The sequence below is a fragment of the Aquarana catesbeiana genome, linkage group LG09 (assembly GCF_042186555.1).
Source record: "Aquarana catesbeiana isolate 2022-GZ linkage group LG09, ASM4218655v1, whole genome shotgun sequence".
Taxonomy (NCBI): domain Eukaryota; kingdom Metazoa; phylum Chordata; class Amphibia; order Anura; family Ranidae; genus Aquarana; species Aquarana catesbeiana.
Genome location: NC_133332.1, coordinates 131,697,871 through 131,710,629, shown reverse-complemented (window position 1 = coordinate 131,710,629; position 12,759 = coordinate 131,697,871).

Below are 12,759 nucleotides of genomic sequence, written 5' to 3'. Positions count from 1 at the left end.
ACTCACCACATTTCGGTCAGGGTCAGCTAAAACAAACACAAGCAGTAAATGTCACCAAAGATTTGCTTAAGTTTTTTTTTATTTGATCAAGGTTTCACAAATTTTCTGGCATATTGATGGCCCCCCTACCCGCAAAGAACTCAAGGTATCTTAGCCGGACATCACGGGCACTCAGGGAGGGCAAGCCAGGACGGCCACTTTCAAGCGCCGTCAGGGTTGTTTCATTTATGATTCCGGCCTCAGGCCCAAGTGAGCCAGCATAGTTGGCAGAATGCTGCCGTAAAAAGTTATGTAGAACACAGCACGCCAGGATTATATGATTCAGTTTATACTCCGCCATATGGATGGGTGTAAGAAATAGGCGGAACCGGCTGGCCATGATTCCAAATGTGTTCTCCACCACTCTTCTGGCTCTGGTCAGCCGGTAATTAAAAACCCTCTGTTCCAGGGTGAGGGTCCTCATCGGGAATGGCCGCATAAGATGGTCCCCCAGCGCAAATGCTTCATCCGCAACGAAGACGAATGGGAGTCCTTCCACATTCTCTTCTGGAGGTGGCAAGTCCAAGCTGCCATGTAAAACTCCGTCTAGGCGTTGACTCCACCTTCACATCCGGCCATTCTTCACCACGTCCACATACAGGAACTCGTAATTAGCCGACACCACCGCCAACATCACAATACTATTGAACCTCTTGTAATTATAATAGTATGACCCCGAGTTGGGGGGTGGGACGATGTGGACGTGTTTCCCATCAATTGCTCCGCAGTTAGGAAAGTCCCACCGCTGGGAGGCCACAGTCTGCCGTTCCTGTGGCGTGGAAGGAAACTGTTGAGGAAAATATAAATAAATTAGTATTTTTGCACATAAACATGGGAAAGCAGATTAGACACCAACATTCTTGGCCAACATCCAGATAACATTTATTAAGGGGAATTTTACAACACCAAAGTATAAGGTACACCTATCATATTCCCCCCCTCTCATGGGCCATTTCTAACATTATAGGGGGGGGGACTCCTGGACAGGTAACCCTCTCCACTTCATTAAGAGATGAATGCCTCAATAATGCGTATTACTTGGAACAGCCCTTCCTTAGTTACACTATTGGCAGACCACTGTACAGGTAAGAAGTGTCATAATACAAAGATATAAATACACACTGTACACATTTGAGCTATTACCTATCAAGATAATAATATAATACAAAAACTTGAAACAGTACCATTTGAAAGTATACAGGCAGGCCCTTGCACTACATGCTTTGGGGAATTCCTCCATAAATCTGACCACAAAAGAGGTGGGTATAGTGTGTATGGGTTTGACCAAGTCAGCAGATAGATGATTGAGGATAGATAGAGAATTGGGATTAGCTGACTTAGCAGTTGGGGGGAGGGAGGGTTAATAAAAATGATTTGGGGACACTACAAAAAAAAAGCCTCTGGCGCTCTGCCTGAATTTAAAGCACAAATCACATTTCTAAACATTTTAGGGGTTGTTTGGGGTAAAGCACTACTATGGAGCTGATCAAATACATTGTTAAGTGACTACATGAGGTTAATATAGGGGCAGGAGACCATGCTGGGGAGGTAAGTGAAGCAAATATGTATGAAGGACTAAAAAAAAACCCCAAAAATTCCAGCATGCATGAGGACAAAGGGGACATTCACAGCATATTACATTCATGGTAATTAGGGAATGAGGAGAGAAATACAATATACCGTATTTATCGGCGTATAACACGCGCCGGCGTGTAACACGCACCCCAAGCTTAGGAGAGAATTTTAAGGAAAAAAACTTTTAGGAGGGAAGTTTAAGGAAAAGAAACTTACATTAAAATCCCCATCAATGCAGCCTCATCAGTGTTCATCTGCAGCCTTTTCAGTGTCATTGCAGCCTTTTCAGTGTCAGTGCAGCCTTGTCAGTGCAGCTTTGCCCCAGTGCAGCCTTGTCAGTGCAGCTTTGCCCCAGTGCAGCCTTGTCAATGCAGCCTTGTCCCCAGTGCAGCCTTGTCAGTGCAGCCTTGTCCCCAGTGCAGCCTTGTCAATGCAGCCTTGTCCCCAGTGCAGCCTTATTAATGCAGCCTTGTCCCCAGTGCAGCCTTATCAATGCAGCCTTGTCCCCAGTGCAGCCTTATCAATGCAGCCTTGTCCCCAGTGCAGCCTTGTCCCCAGTGCAGCCTTGTCCCCAGTGCAGCCTAGTGTCCATGCCTCCTGCCACTGCCGCCGCCGCCATACACATAGAAGTAGTTTTAAATATGGCGCCGCGGAGTTCGGAGAGACTCGGCGCCGGCGGAAGTGAACGAACGCTGCCGAGATACACATAGCCGAGGGTTCTCGGCTCTTTCCGGCGCCGCTCACAGTCCCGCCCAGTCCCGCCCTATGATGGACATAACACAGGTCCAATGGCGGGACTGGGCGTGACAGTGAGCGGCGCCGGAAAGAGCCGAATACACCCGACTATGTGTATCTCGGCTCTGTGATTTCGGCAGCGCTCGTTCAGCACCGCCGAGTCCTTCCGAAGTCCGCGGCGCCATATTTGAAACTACTCGCTATGTAAATGTCGGCGGCAATCGCCGACATTCACATAGCGATAGCGGGGATCGGCGTATAACACGCACCCACGACTTTCCCCTGATTTTAAGGGGAAAAAAGTGCGTGTTATACGCCGATAAATACGGTATTAGCAAACATTATATACAATCAAATGTGATATTAAAGGATAAAAATCTTACCTTCATATACTCCTTCTGCAGGACCTGGATGATGGCAGAACAGGTCTCTGGGATAATGATACCCAGAGCCTGGGGGGAGATGCCTGTCGAGAACTTCAAGTCCTGCAGGCTTCTCCCTGTCACCAAGTACCGCAGGGTAGCGACGAGCCTCTGCTCCGGAGTGATGGCTTGCCTCATGCAGGTATCCTGCCTGCTGATGTAGGGGGTCAGCAAAGCCAACAAACGGTGAAATACGGGGTCCGTCATTCTGAGAAAGTTCCTGAAATCATCAGTATTATTCTCACAGATCTCACGGAGCCAAGGCATATGACAGAACTGGTCATGCTGAAGCAACCAATTCTTGGTCCATGAACTCCTCCCCACCCTGTTCATGGACTGGACTTGTGTCAAGGTCAGGACCCCAACACCAAGCCCCCGCACAGCACGAACTCTATGAGGAGTACGTATACGAGACATGGCTAGAAAACGGTCGGCTGCTCAGATTGAAGTAACAGAACGCACTGAAGAACAGCAAGGCCTGTGAAGAGCGACCTGAAAAACAGCAACGAGTGGACAAGATCACCCAGAAAACTCTGATACGAACTGACTGCACGCACCGAAGAGCAGATACAAACCCACAAGCACAAACTGAACCGCAGAAAACGATATGAAAGCCACGAGTCTGAAAAAGTGAGAATCGTCTCTCACCAAACTTTTACTAACACGAGATTAGCAAAAGGAGCCCAAAGTGTGCCGCGCTTGGTTCTGAAATGGCCTTTTCTAGTCACGTCGTACGTGGTTGACGTCACAGCGTTCTTGGCAATCGGAAATTCCGACAACTTTGTGCGACCGTGTGTACGCAAAACAAGTTTGCGCCAACATCCATCGGAAAAAATCCTAGGATTTTGTTGTCGGAATGTCCGATCAATGTCCGACCGTGTGTACGGGGCATAAGTATGAAGAAATGACTAGAGTGAGGTTGGAAGGGGAGATTATATGCAGAGTGGAGGTTGTGCTTTGGGTGCAATTTAAAAATCAGCAAGAAAATACTTTGAGAAGCAAAAGCTTAGAGAGCTTTGTGGTTGTGACAGCCAGTGCAGATACTGACATAGATGTACAGAAAAGATGTATACAAACTTCCTCAGCCTTATTCCTCCCTCTGACAGTACCCATCAGCAATGCCCTTTGCATCTAAAGCTGCTTTTGTTTGAACACTTCTCTTAAAGAACTTACCCAGGGCTGCACTTCTTATTTTTTACACTCCATTTTGCACTAAGGATACTTGCATTTATGCCTGAATACCCTAGCTGATATTCTTTAGAGGAAAAACTAAAAACCTAGTTAACTTCAAAACTATTTGCAAATATCCACTGGCTACCAATCACCCGCATCCACCACTACTTTAGAGATAAATTTCTTGTGCATCTCTAGCTGAAAGGTATGTTATATGGTAAATATGTATTTGAACAATATCATTCTTGTCCGAAGCTGTATATTAAACTAGTGCAGAATGTACTTGCATTTCCACAAAAATAAATTAACTATATAACATTTATAACTTTTAACATGCATGAACAGAAAGTAACATCAATATATAAATGAAGCCATTTAGATTTGACATACAGCACAGCTAGACACCCTATGCAGAGTGCCTGTCTGATTGTAGCACATGCTGCTCTAGATACCTGTATTCTGTGGCTGTTGGTATATTTAACAGGGGTATTGTGATATAGTTACACGATGGGGTTGATTTACTAAAGGCAAATCCCCTTTGCACTACAAGTGAACTTGGAAGTGCACTTGGAAGTGCAGTGGCTTTAGATCTGAGGGGAAGATCTGAAATGAGGGGAAGCTCTGCTAATTTTATCATCCAATCATGTACAAGTAAAAATGCTGTTTTTTATTTTCCTTGCATGTCCCCCTAGGATCTACAGCGACTGCTTTTCCAAGTGCACTTGAAGTGCAAAGTGGAGTTGCCTTTAGTAAATAACCCCCGATGTCGATTCTACCTAAGCTAGCTCCATCTGTTATAATCAAGTTATAAATGATTTGTTTGTAATACTAAATTATTTCACTGTAGGTTTAACCACATACTAATTAGTAGATTTCTGACTTGAAGGTCACTTTGCAAAGATTTAACTATAAAACCTACTTTGAACTTTCAAAACATGATAAGCCGTTCCATGTTTTGCTCTTGCACCAGTCACCAAGTAACAAAAGATCAGTTCTAATTCTAAAATTATTTTTCTGAATGAACAATAGAAATAATCCAAGCATTCACAATGTTTTGTCAACCTTGCTTTGCACATTAATGCTTATACATAGCAATAGAAGATCAGATCAATTCAATACCTTGAATAAAATGTATATCTTAACAGTCCATCACTGAAACAAGAGTGGACTTCAGACATAGTGGCAATAGATGGAATACAAACATTAATTGGTGACAGAATCTTTAGTACAAGATTTATTCTTACCTAAGGTCAGTGACATCTAGATGCATCTACAGACATCCTGTTGGAAATATATCTCATTAAACATTTTCATTGTCAAATCAACTATTATTGTTTGGGTTTTGTTTGTCATGCATTATATTCTGCATGCTGGTAAACTGTGCTCTGGTACTATGATGATTTAGCTTTGAAATCAGCCTCTTTGCAACTTTATAGGGATGTCCCAATACCACTTTTTCAAGACCGAGTACAAGTACCGATACTTTTTGCAAGTACTCGCCGATACCAATTACCGATACTTTTATTTTTAATGTCACGTGGCAGTGTTTTTTGTTTTTTGTTTTTTTTTTTACAATTTTTTTTTTTTTGTTTTTTTACAATGCTTTCTTTTTTTTCTTTTTTTCTTTTTTTTTTTTTTTAGGGGGGAGGGGGTGGATGCTGTCAGTGTGTTTTTTTTATTTAATTTTTTATTATTTTTTACAATATTTTTTTTTTAATTATTTATTACAATACTTTGTGTTTTTTTTTTTTTAATCAGCCCTGTTGGGGGGCTTTGGTGAGATATCTGGGGTCTTAACAGTCCCCTGATATCTCCCCCTTGAGACAGAGAAAGAGACAGAGGATAGAGATTCCCCATTGGTATCGGGACAACCCTATTATTTATATTTATTGTTTATTTTTTGTCAGCTAGGCCTCTCTTGAAAAATAAATACATATGTTTTAAGGGATTGTACTTTGAGGTTTTTATTTCTGTTTTTTTTTTTATATTTATGTTTTTAGAACCTGTGAGATGCTTACTGTTTTTGGAGCTGCCTTTTGTTTCCAGTAAACTGCATTGTTTGAAAGAAAGAAAAAAAAATAAGTGCAAGAACAGTGTTCACATAAACTACCTCACACTGAAATGAATTAGATTAGGTTGCTGCTACTTTATGTGATCCAAGCTAATTGTAAAAGAAAAAGAATCAGTTACGCAGCCATAAATGTATGCTCTCAGTATATGCTGTTGCTGTGTCTTTCCTTGATAATTGTACTATTTTGTAACACCACATACAAAATAAATCCCCCAAGGATACACCCACCCCTACGTTGCTTTCAATTTTTGAAATGAGGCTGTGTCTTTGCACCTACCGTATCTGCATCCTGTTCCAGAAGCAAATGTAGACACCAAAACAGAAGCCTTCTGTATGCAGTACAAGTGTCAGTGCCTGAATTTATGGCTGATAACTGTAAAAAAGTTTAATCTATCTATTCAAGTAGAACTGAAGCCAATAATAACAAGATAGAAATGGGGATTTGTATATATTTAATGCTGTACCTAAAGTACTATGATAATATACAGTTTTTTTCTGCATTGGTGCATGCCCTCAAGGCAGTTCCTAGCTTCCAGTGTCTTTTTTTTTTACAGTAGTTTTCCTATTTCCTTTACACAAACCCTTGGTGAATTGAACCCAGGCAGGTTTGCTCAATTCATGTCCTCAGTTATTGAAGGTAAGGATAGTATGAATATTTGGAAACTCAGGTATGCTTTCAACTATTTACCTTTAAACCACACCAACTATGTGCACCACTGTTTTTCTCCTTGTGGGTGCCCTAGATACTAGACCTGACAAACCCTAACAATTTCTATGTCCTCTCACTATATTGTCATTGGAACTTTTACCCCTCTATGTTTTCTACTGTATTTATCTAAATTGCAGACCCAAAAGGTCCTTTGTTCTACAAGATTATCAACTAGACGGTACATTGAGTTGTCATTTCCTCAAAGTGGTAGAAAGTCCCTGTCCCTCCATCACCCACTAGGGTTTCAGAATCTTACACACTGATATATGCTTTTGTCACTTCAAAACCTTTTTGGAAGTCTAATAGTTTTGTTTAACATGTAGGCTTCTCCATGCAATTCAAGAATATTAAAGTGATATAATTAACTATAAGCAAATGCACCAATTAGCAAAATATGTCACAATCAATACAATGCATTCAATGTTTCAAGAAATATTCCCAGATGTTCAATACTGTTGTGGCCCTTGAACTCATAGAGAACTTACTGTTCATTAGATTCAGAAATGCTATTTATCTTACATAGTTACATAGTAGGTGAGGTCGAAAAAAGACACAAGTCCATCAAGTCCAAACAATGTGTGATTATATGTCAGTGTTACCTTGTATATCCTTGTATGTTGTGGTTGTTCAGGTGCTTATCTAATAGTTTCTTGAAACTGTTGATGCCACCCGCTGAGACCACAGCCTGTGGAAGGGAATTCCACATCCTTGCCGCTCTTAAAGTAAAGAACCCTCTACATAGTTTAAGGTTAAACCTCTTTTCTTCTAATTTTACTGAGTGACCACGAGTCTTGTTAAACTCCCTTCCACGAAAAAGTTTTATCCCTATTTTGGGGTCACCAGTACGGTATTTGTAAATTGAAATCATATCCCCTCTCAAGCGTCTCTTCTCCAGAGTGAATAAGTTCAGTCCTCGCAACCTTTCCTCATAACTAATCCTCCAGACCCTTTATTAGCTTTGTTGCCTTCTTTGTACTTGTTCCATTTACAGTACATCCTTCCTGAGGACTGGTGCCCAGAACTGGACAGCATACTCTAGGTGCAGCCAAACCAGAGTCTTGTAGAGCGGGAGAATTATTGTTTTATCTCTAGAACTAATCCCCTTTTTAATGCATGCCAATATTCTGTTTGCTTTGTTAACAGCAGCTTGGCATTGCATGCCATTGCTGAGCCTATCATCTACTAGGGTCCCCAGGTCCTTTTTCATCCTAGATTCCCCCAGAGGTTCTCCCCCCAGTGTATAGATTGCACTCATATTTTTGCCACCCAAATGCATTTTTTTACATTTTTCTACTTTGAACCTCATTTGCCATGTAGTTGCCCACCCCATTAATTTGTTCATATCTTTTTTCAAAGGTTTTCACATCCTGCTGAGAAGTTATTGCCCTGCTTAGCTTAATATGGTCTGCAAATACAGAGATTGAACTGTTTACCCCATCCTCCAGGTCGTTTGTGAACAAATTAAACAGGATTGGTCCCAACATAGAACCCTGGGGGACCCCACTACCCACCCCTTACCATTCGGAGTACTCCCCATTTATCACCATCCTCTGAACTTGCCCTTGTTGCCAGTTTTCAATCCATGTACTCACCCTATGGTCCATGCCAATGGACCTTATTTTGTGCAGTAAAGGTTTATGGGGAACTGTGTTAAATGCTTTTGCAAAATCCAGATACACCACGTCTACGGGCCTTCCTTTATCTAGATGGCAACTCACCTCCTCATAGAAGGTTAATAGATTGGTTTGGCAAGAACAATTCTTCATGAATCCATGCTGATTACTGCTAATGATACCATTCTCATTATTAAAATCTTGTATATAGTCCCTTATCATCCTCTCTAAGAGTTTACATACTATTGATGTTAGGCTAACTGGTCTGTAATTCCCAGGGATATATTTTGGGCCCTTTTTAAATATTGGTGCTACATTGGCTTTTCTCCAATCAGCTGGTACCATTCTAATCAGTAGACTGTCAGTAAAAATGAGGAACAATGGTCTGGCAATTACTTGACTGAGTTCCCTAAGTACTCTCGTGTGCAAGCCATCTGGTCCCGGTGATTTATTAATGTTACGTTTCTCAAGTCTAATTTTAATTCTGTCCTCTTTTAACCATGGAGGTGTTTCCTGTGATGTGTCATGAGAATAAACACTGCAGTTTTGGTTACTGAAGCCCCCCGATTCCCTCGTGAAGACTGAGGAGAAGAATAAATTCAATATCTTCGCCATCTCCCTATCCTTTGTAACCAGATGTCCTTCCTCATTCCTTATGGGGCCAATATGGTCTGTCCTCCCTTTTTTATTGTTTACATACTTAAAGAATTTCTTGGGATTTTTTTTGCTCTCCTCCACTATGTGTCTTTCATGTTCTATCTTAGCCGTCCTTATTGCACCCTTACATTTCTTGTTGCATTCTTTATAAAGTCTGAATGCTGATGATGATCCCTCAACCTTGTATTTTTTGAAGGCCTTCTCCTTTGCTTTTATATGCATTTTTACATTGTTAAGCCATCCAGGACTTTTGTTCGCTCTTTTAAAATGTATTACCCAATGGGATGCATTGGCTAATGCCCTTATTTAATATGCTCTTAAAGCAAACCCATCTCTCCTCCATGTTTTTTGTTCCTAAGATTTTATCCCAATTTATGCCTTCTAGCAAGGTTCGTAGTTTAGGGAAGTTAGCTCTTTAGAAATTCAGTGTCTTTGTATACCCCTTATGTTTCCTATTTGTGTGATTTATACTGAAGCCAATTGATCTGTGATCGCTGTTACCTAAATTGCCCCGTATTTCCAAATCCGTGATCAGGTCTGTATTGTTGGTAATCAGTAGATCCAGTAACGCTTTATTTCTAGTTGGTGCGTCTACCATCTGACCCATACAATTGTCCTGCAAGACATTTAGGAACTAGTGAGACTTAGATGAATGTGTGGTTCCCTCCGCCCAGTCTATGTCTGGATAATTAAAATCACCCATTATGATAACACTTCCCATCCTTGCTGCTAATCCAGTTTGTCTCACCTTCTTCCCTCAGGTTGGAGGGCCTATAGCATACTCCCAGTATTATTTCCCCTTAGCTTCATCCCTTTGGAGCTCTACCCATAATGATTCCACCTCCTCCATTGCTCCCTTAGTGATGTCATCTCTCACATTCACTTGTACATTATTCTTGATATATAGGCATACCCCTCCCCCTTTTTTACCCTCTCTATCCTTGCGATAAAGGGAATACCCTTGAATGGTTGCCAGCCAATCATGAGAGCTGTTGAACCAGGTCTCTGAATTCCTATAATTTCCAAATCCTCCTCGTACAACAGTATCTCTAGTTCACCCAGCTTGTCCGCTGGGCTCCTGGCATTGGTGAACATGCCACGTAGTTTAGGCCGGTCGCATATTATCCTCTTATTGGGTGTTCCAAGATTGCAACTAGGACTTGCTAGGTTTATGTGTTTTGGTCAACCTATCACTAATGCCCGCAATACTACCCTCTGGAATATGTTTGGCGCTGACTATCTCTACCTCTGGACCCCCCCCGTTGCCTAGTTTAAAAACCCTTCTAACTTTTTGGCCATCTTCATTCCCAGCTGATCTGCACCCTCCTAATTTAAGTGCAGTCCATCCCTTTTTATAGTACTGGTTATCGACTGAGAAGTCGGTCCAGTCCTCCAGGAACCCAAACCACTCCTTACTACACCAGCTCTTCAGCCACTTGTTTACTTCTCTAATCTCCCTCAGCCTTTCTGGTGTGGCTTGATGTACCGGTAGTATTCCTGAGAATACTACCTTGGAGGTCCTTTTCCTCAATTTAGCTCCCAAGCCCCTAAAATTGTTCTTTAGGACACTCCATCTGCCTCTGACTTTGGCATTGGTGCCAACTAGGGATGAGCCGAACACCCCCTTTTTGGTTCGCACCAGAACATGCGAACAGAAAAAAAGTTTGTTCGAACACGCGAACACCGTTAAAGTGTATGGGACACGAACATGAATAATCAAAAGTGCTAATTTTAAAGGCTTATATGCAAGTTATTGTCATAAAAAGTGTTTGGGGACCTGGGTCCTGCCCCAGGGGACATGGATCAATGCAAAAAAAAGTTTTAAAAACGGACGTTTTTTCAGGAGCAGTGATTTTAATAATGCTTAAAGTCAAACAATAAAAGTGTAATATCCCTTTAAATTTCGTAGCTGGGGGTGTCTATAGTATGCCTGTAAAGGGCGCATGTTTCCTGTGTTTAGAACAGTCTGACAGTAAAATGACATTTAGAAGGAAAAAAGCCATTTAAAACTGCTCGCGGCTATTGCATTGCCAGTCCGACAATACACATAGAAGTTCATTGATAAAAACGGCATGGGAATTCCCCACAGGGGAACCCCGAACCAAAATTTAAAAAAAAATGACGTGGGGGTCCCCCTAAATTCCATACCAGGCCCTTCAGGTCTGGTATGGATATTAAGGGGAACCCCGGCCAAAATTAAAAAAAAAAATAAAGTGTGGGTCCCCCTAAATTCCATACCAGACCCTTCAGGTCTGGTACAGATTTTAAAGGGAACCCTGCGCCAAAAAAATAAAAATGGCGTGGGGTCCCCCCAAAAATCTATACCAGACCCTTATCCAAGCACGCAACCTGGCAGGCCGCAGGAAAAGAGGGGGGACGAGAGAGCGCCCCCCCTCCTGAACCGTACCAGGCCTCAACATTGGGAGGGTGCTTTGGGGTAGCCCCCAAAACACCTTGTCCCCATGTTGATGAGGCCAAGGGCCTCATCCCCACAACCCTGGCCCCTTTAACAAGGGGACCCCCAGATCCCGCCCCCCCATGTGAAATTGTAAGGGGGTACAAAAGTACCCCTACCATTTAACTAAAAAACTGTCAAAAATGTTAAAAATGACAAGAGACAGTTTTTGACAATTCCTTTATTTAAATGCGTCTTCTTTCATCTTTCTTCTATCTTCCTTCATCTTCTTCTTCTTCTTCTGGTTCTTCTGGCTCTTCTGGTTCTTCCTCCGGTGTTCTCGTCCAGCATCTCCTCCGCGGCGTCTTCTATCTTCTTCTCCTCGGGCCCCTCCGCACCCATGGCATGGGGGGAGGCTCCCGCTCTTCTCTTCATCTTCTTCTCTTCTTCATCTTCTTCTTTTCTTCTCTTCTTCTCTTTTCTCTTCTTCATTTTCTTCTCCGGGCCGCTCCGCATCCATGCTGGCATGGAGGGAGGCTCCCGCTGTGTGACGGCATCTCCTCATCCTAAATAACGGAGGCGGGGCCACCCGGTGACCTCGCCCCCTCTGACGCACGATGACTTGACGGGACTTCCCTGTGATGTCACGGGGACTGCCACAGGGAAGTCCTGTCATGTCCCGTGCGGTATGGATTTTAAGGGGAATCCCATGCCAAAATTAAAAAAAAATGGAGTGGGGGGTCCCCCCAAAAATCCATACCAGACCCTTATCCGAGCACGCAACCTGGCAGGCTGCAGGAAAAGACGGGGGGCGAGAAAGTGCCCCCCTGAACCATATCAGGCCACATGCCCTCAACATTGGGAGGGTGCTTTGGGGGTCCCCCCAAAGCACCTTGTCCCCATGTTGATGAGGACAAGGGCCTCATCCCCACAACCCTTGCCCGGCGGTTGTGGGGGTCTGCGGGCGGGGTGCTTATCGGAATCTGGAAGCCCCCTTTAACAAGGGGACCCCAGATCCTGCCCCCCCTTGTGTGAAATGGTAAGGGAGTACAAAAATACCCCTACCATTTCACAAAAAAAGTGTCAAAAATTTTAAAAATGACGAGACAGTTTTTGACATTTCCTTTATTTAAATGCTTCTTCTTTCTTCTATCTTCTGTCTTCCTTCGGTTTCTTCCTCCATCTTCTTCTTCTTCCTCCAATCCTCTGCTTATTGCTCCGCTGTTCTCGCCGGCATCTTCCTCCGCGGTGTCTTCTTCCCTTGTTCGTGCTTGGGCCGCTCCACATCCATGATGAGAGGCTCCCACTGTGTGACGCTTCTTGTCTTATGACGGTTCTCAAATAATGGAGGGCGGGGCCACCCGGTAACC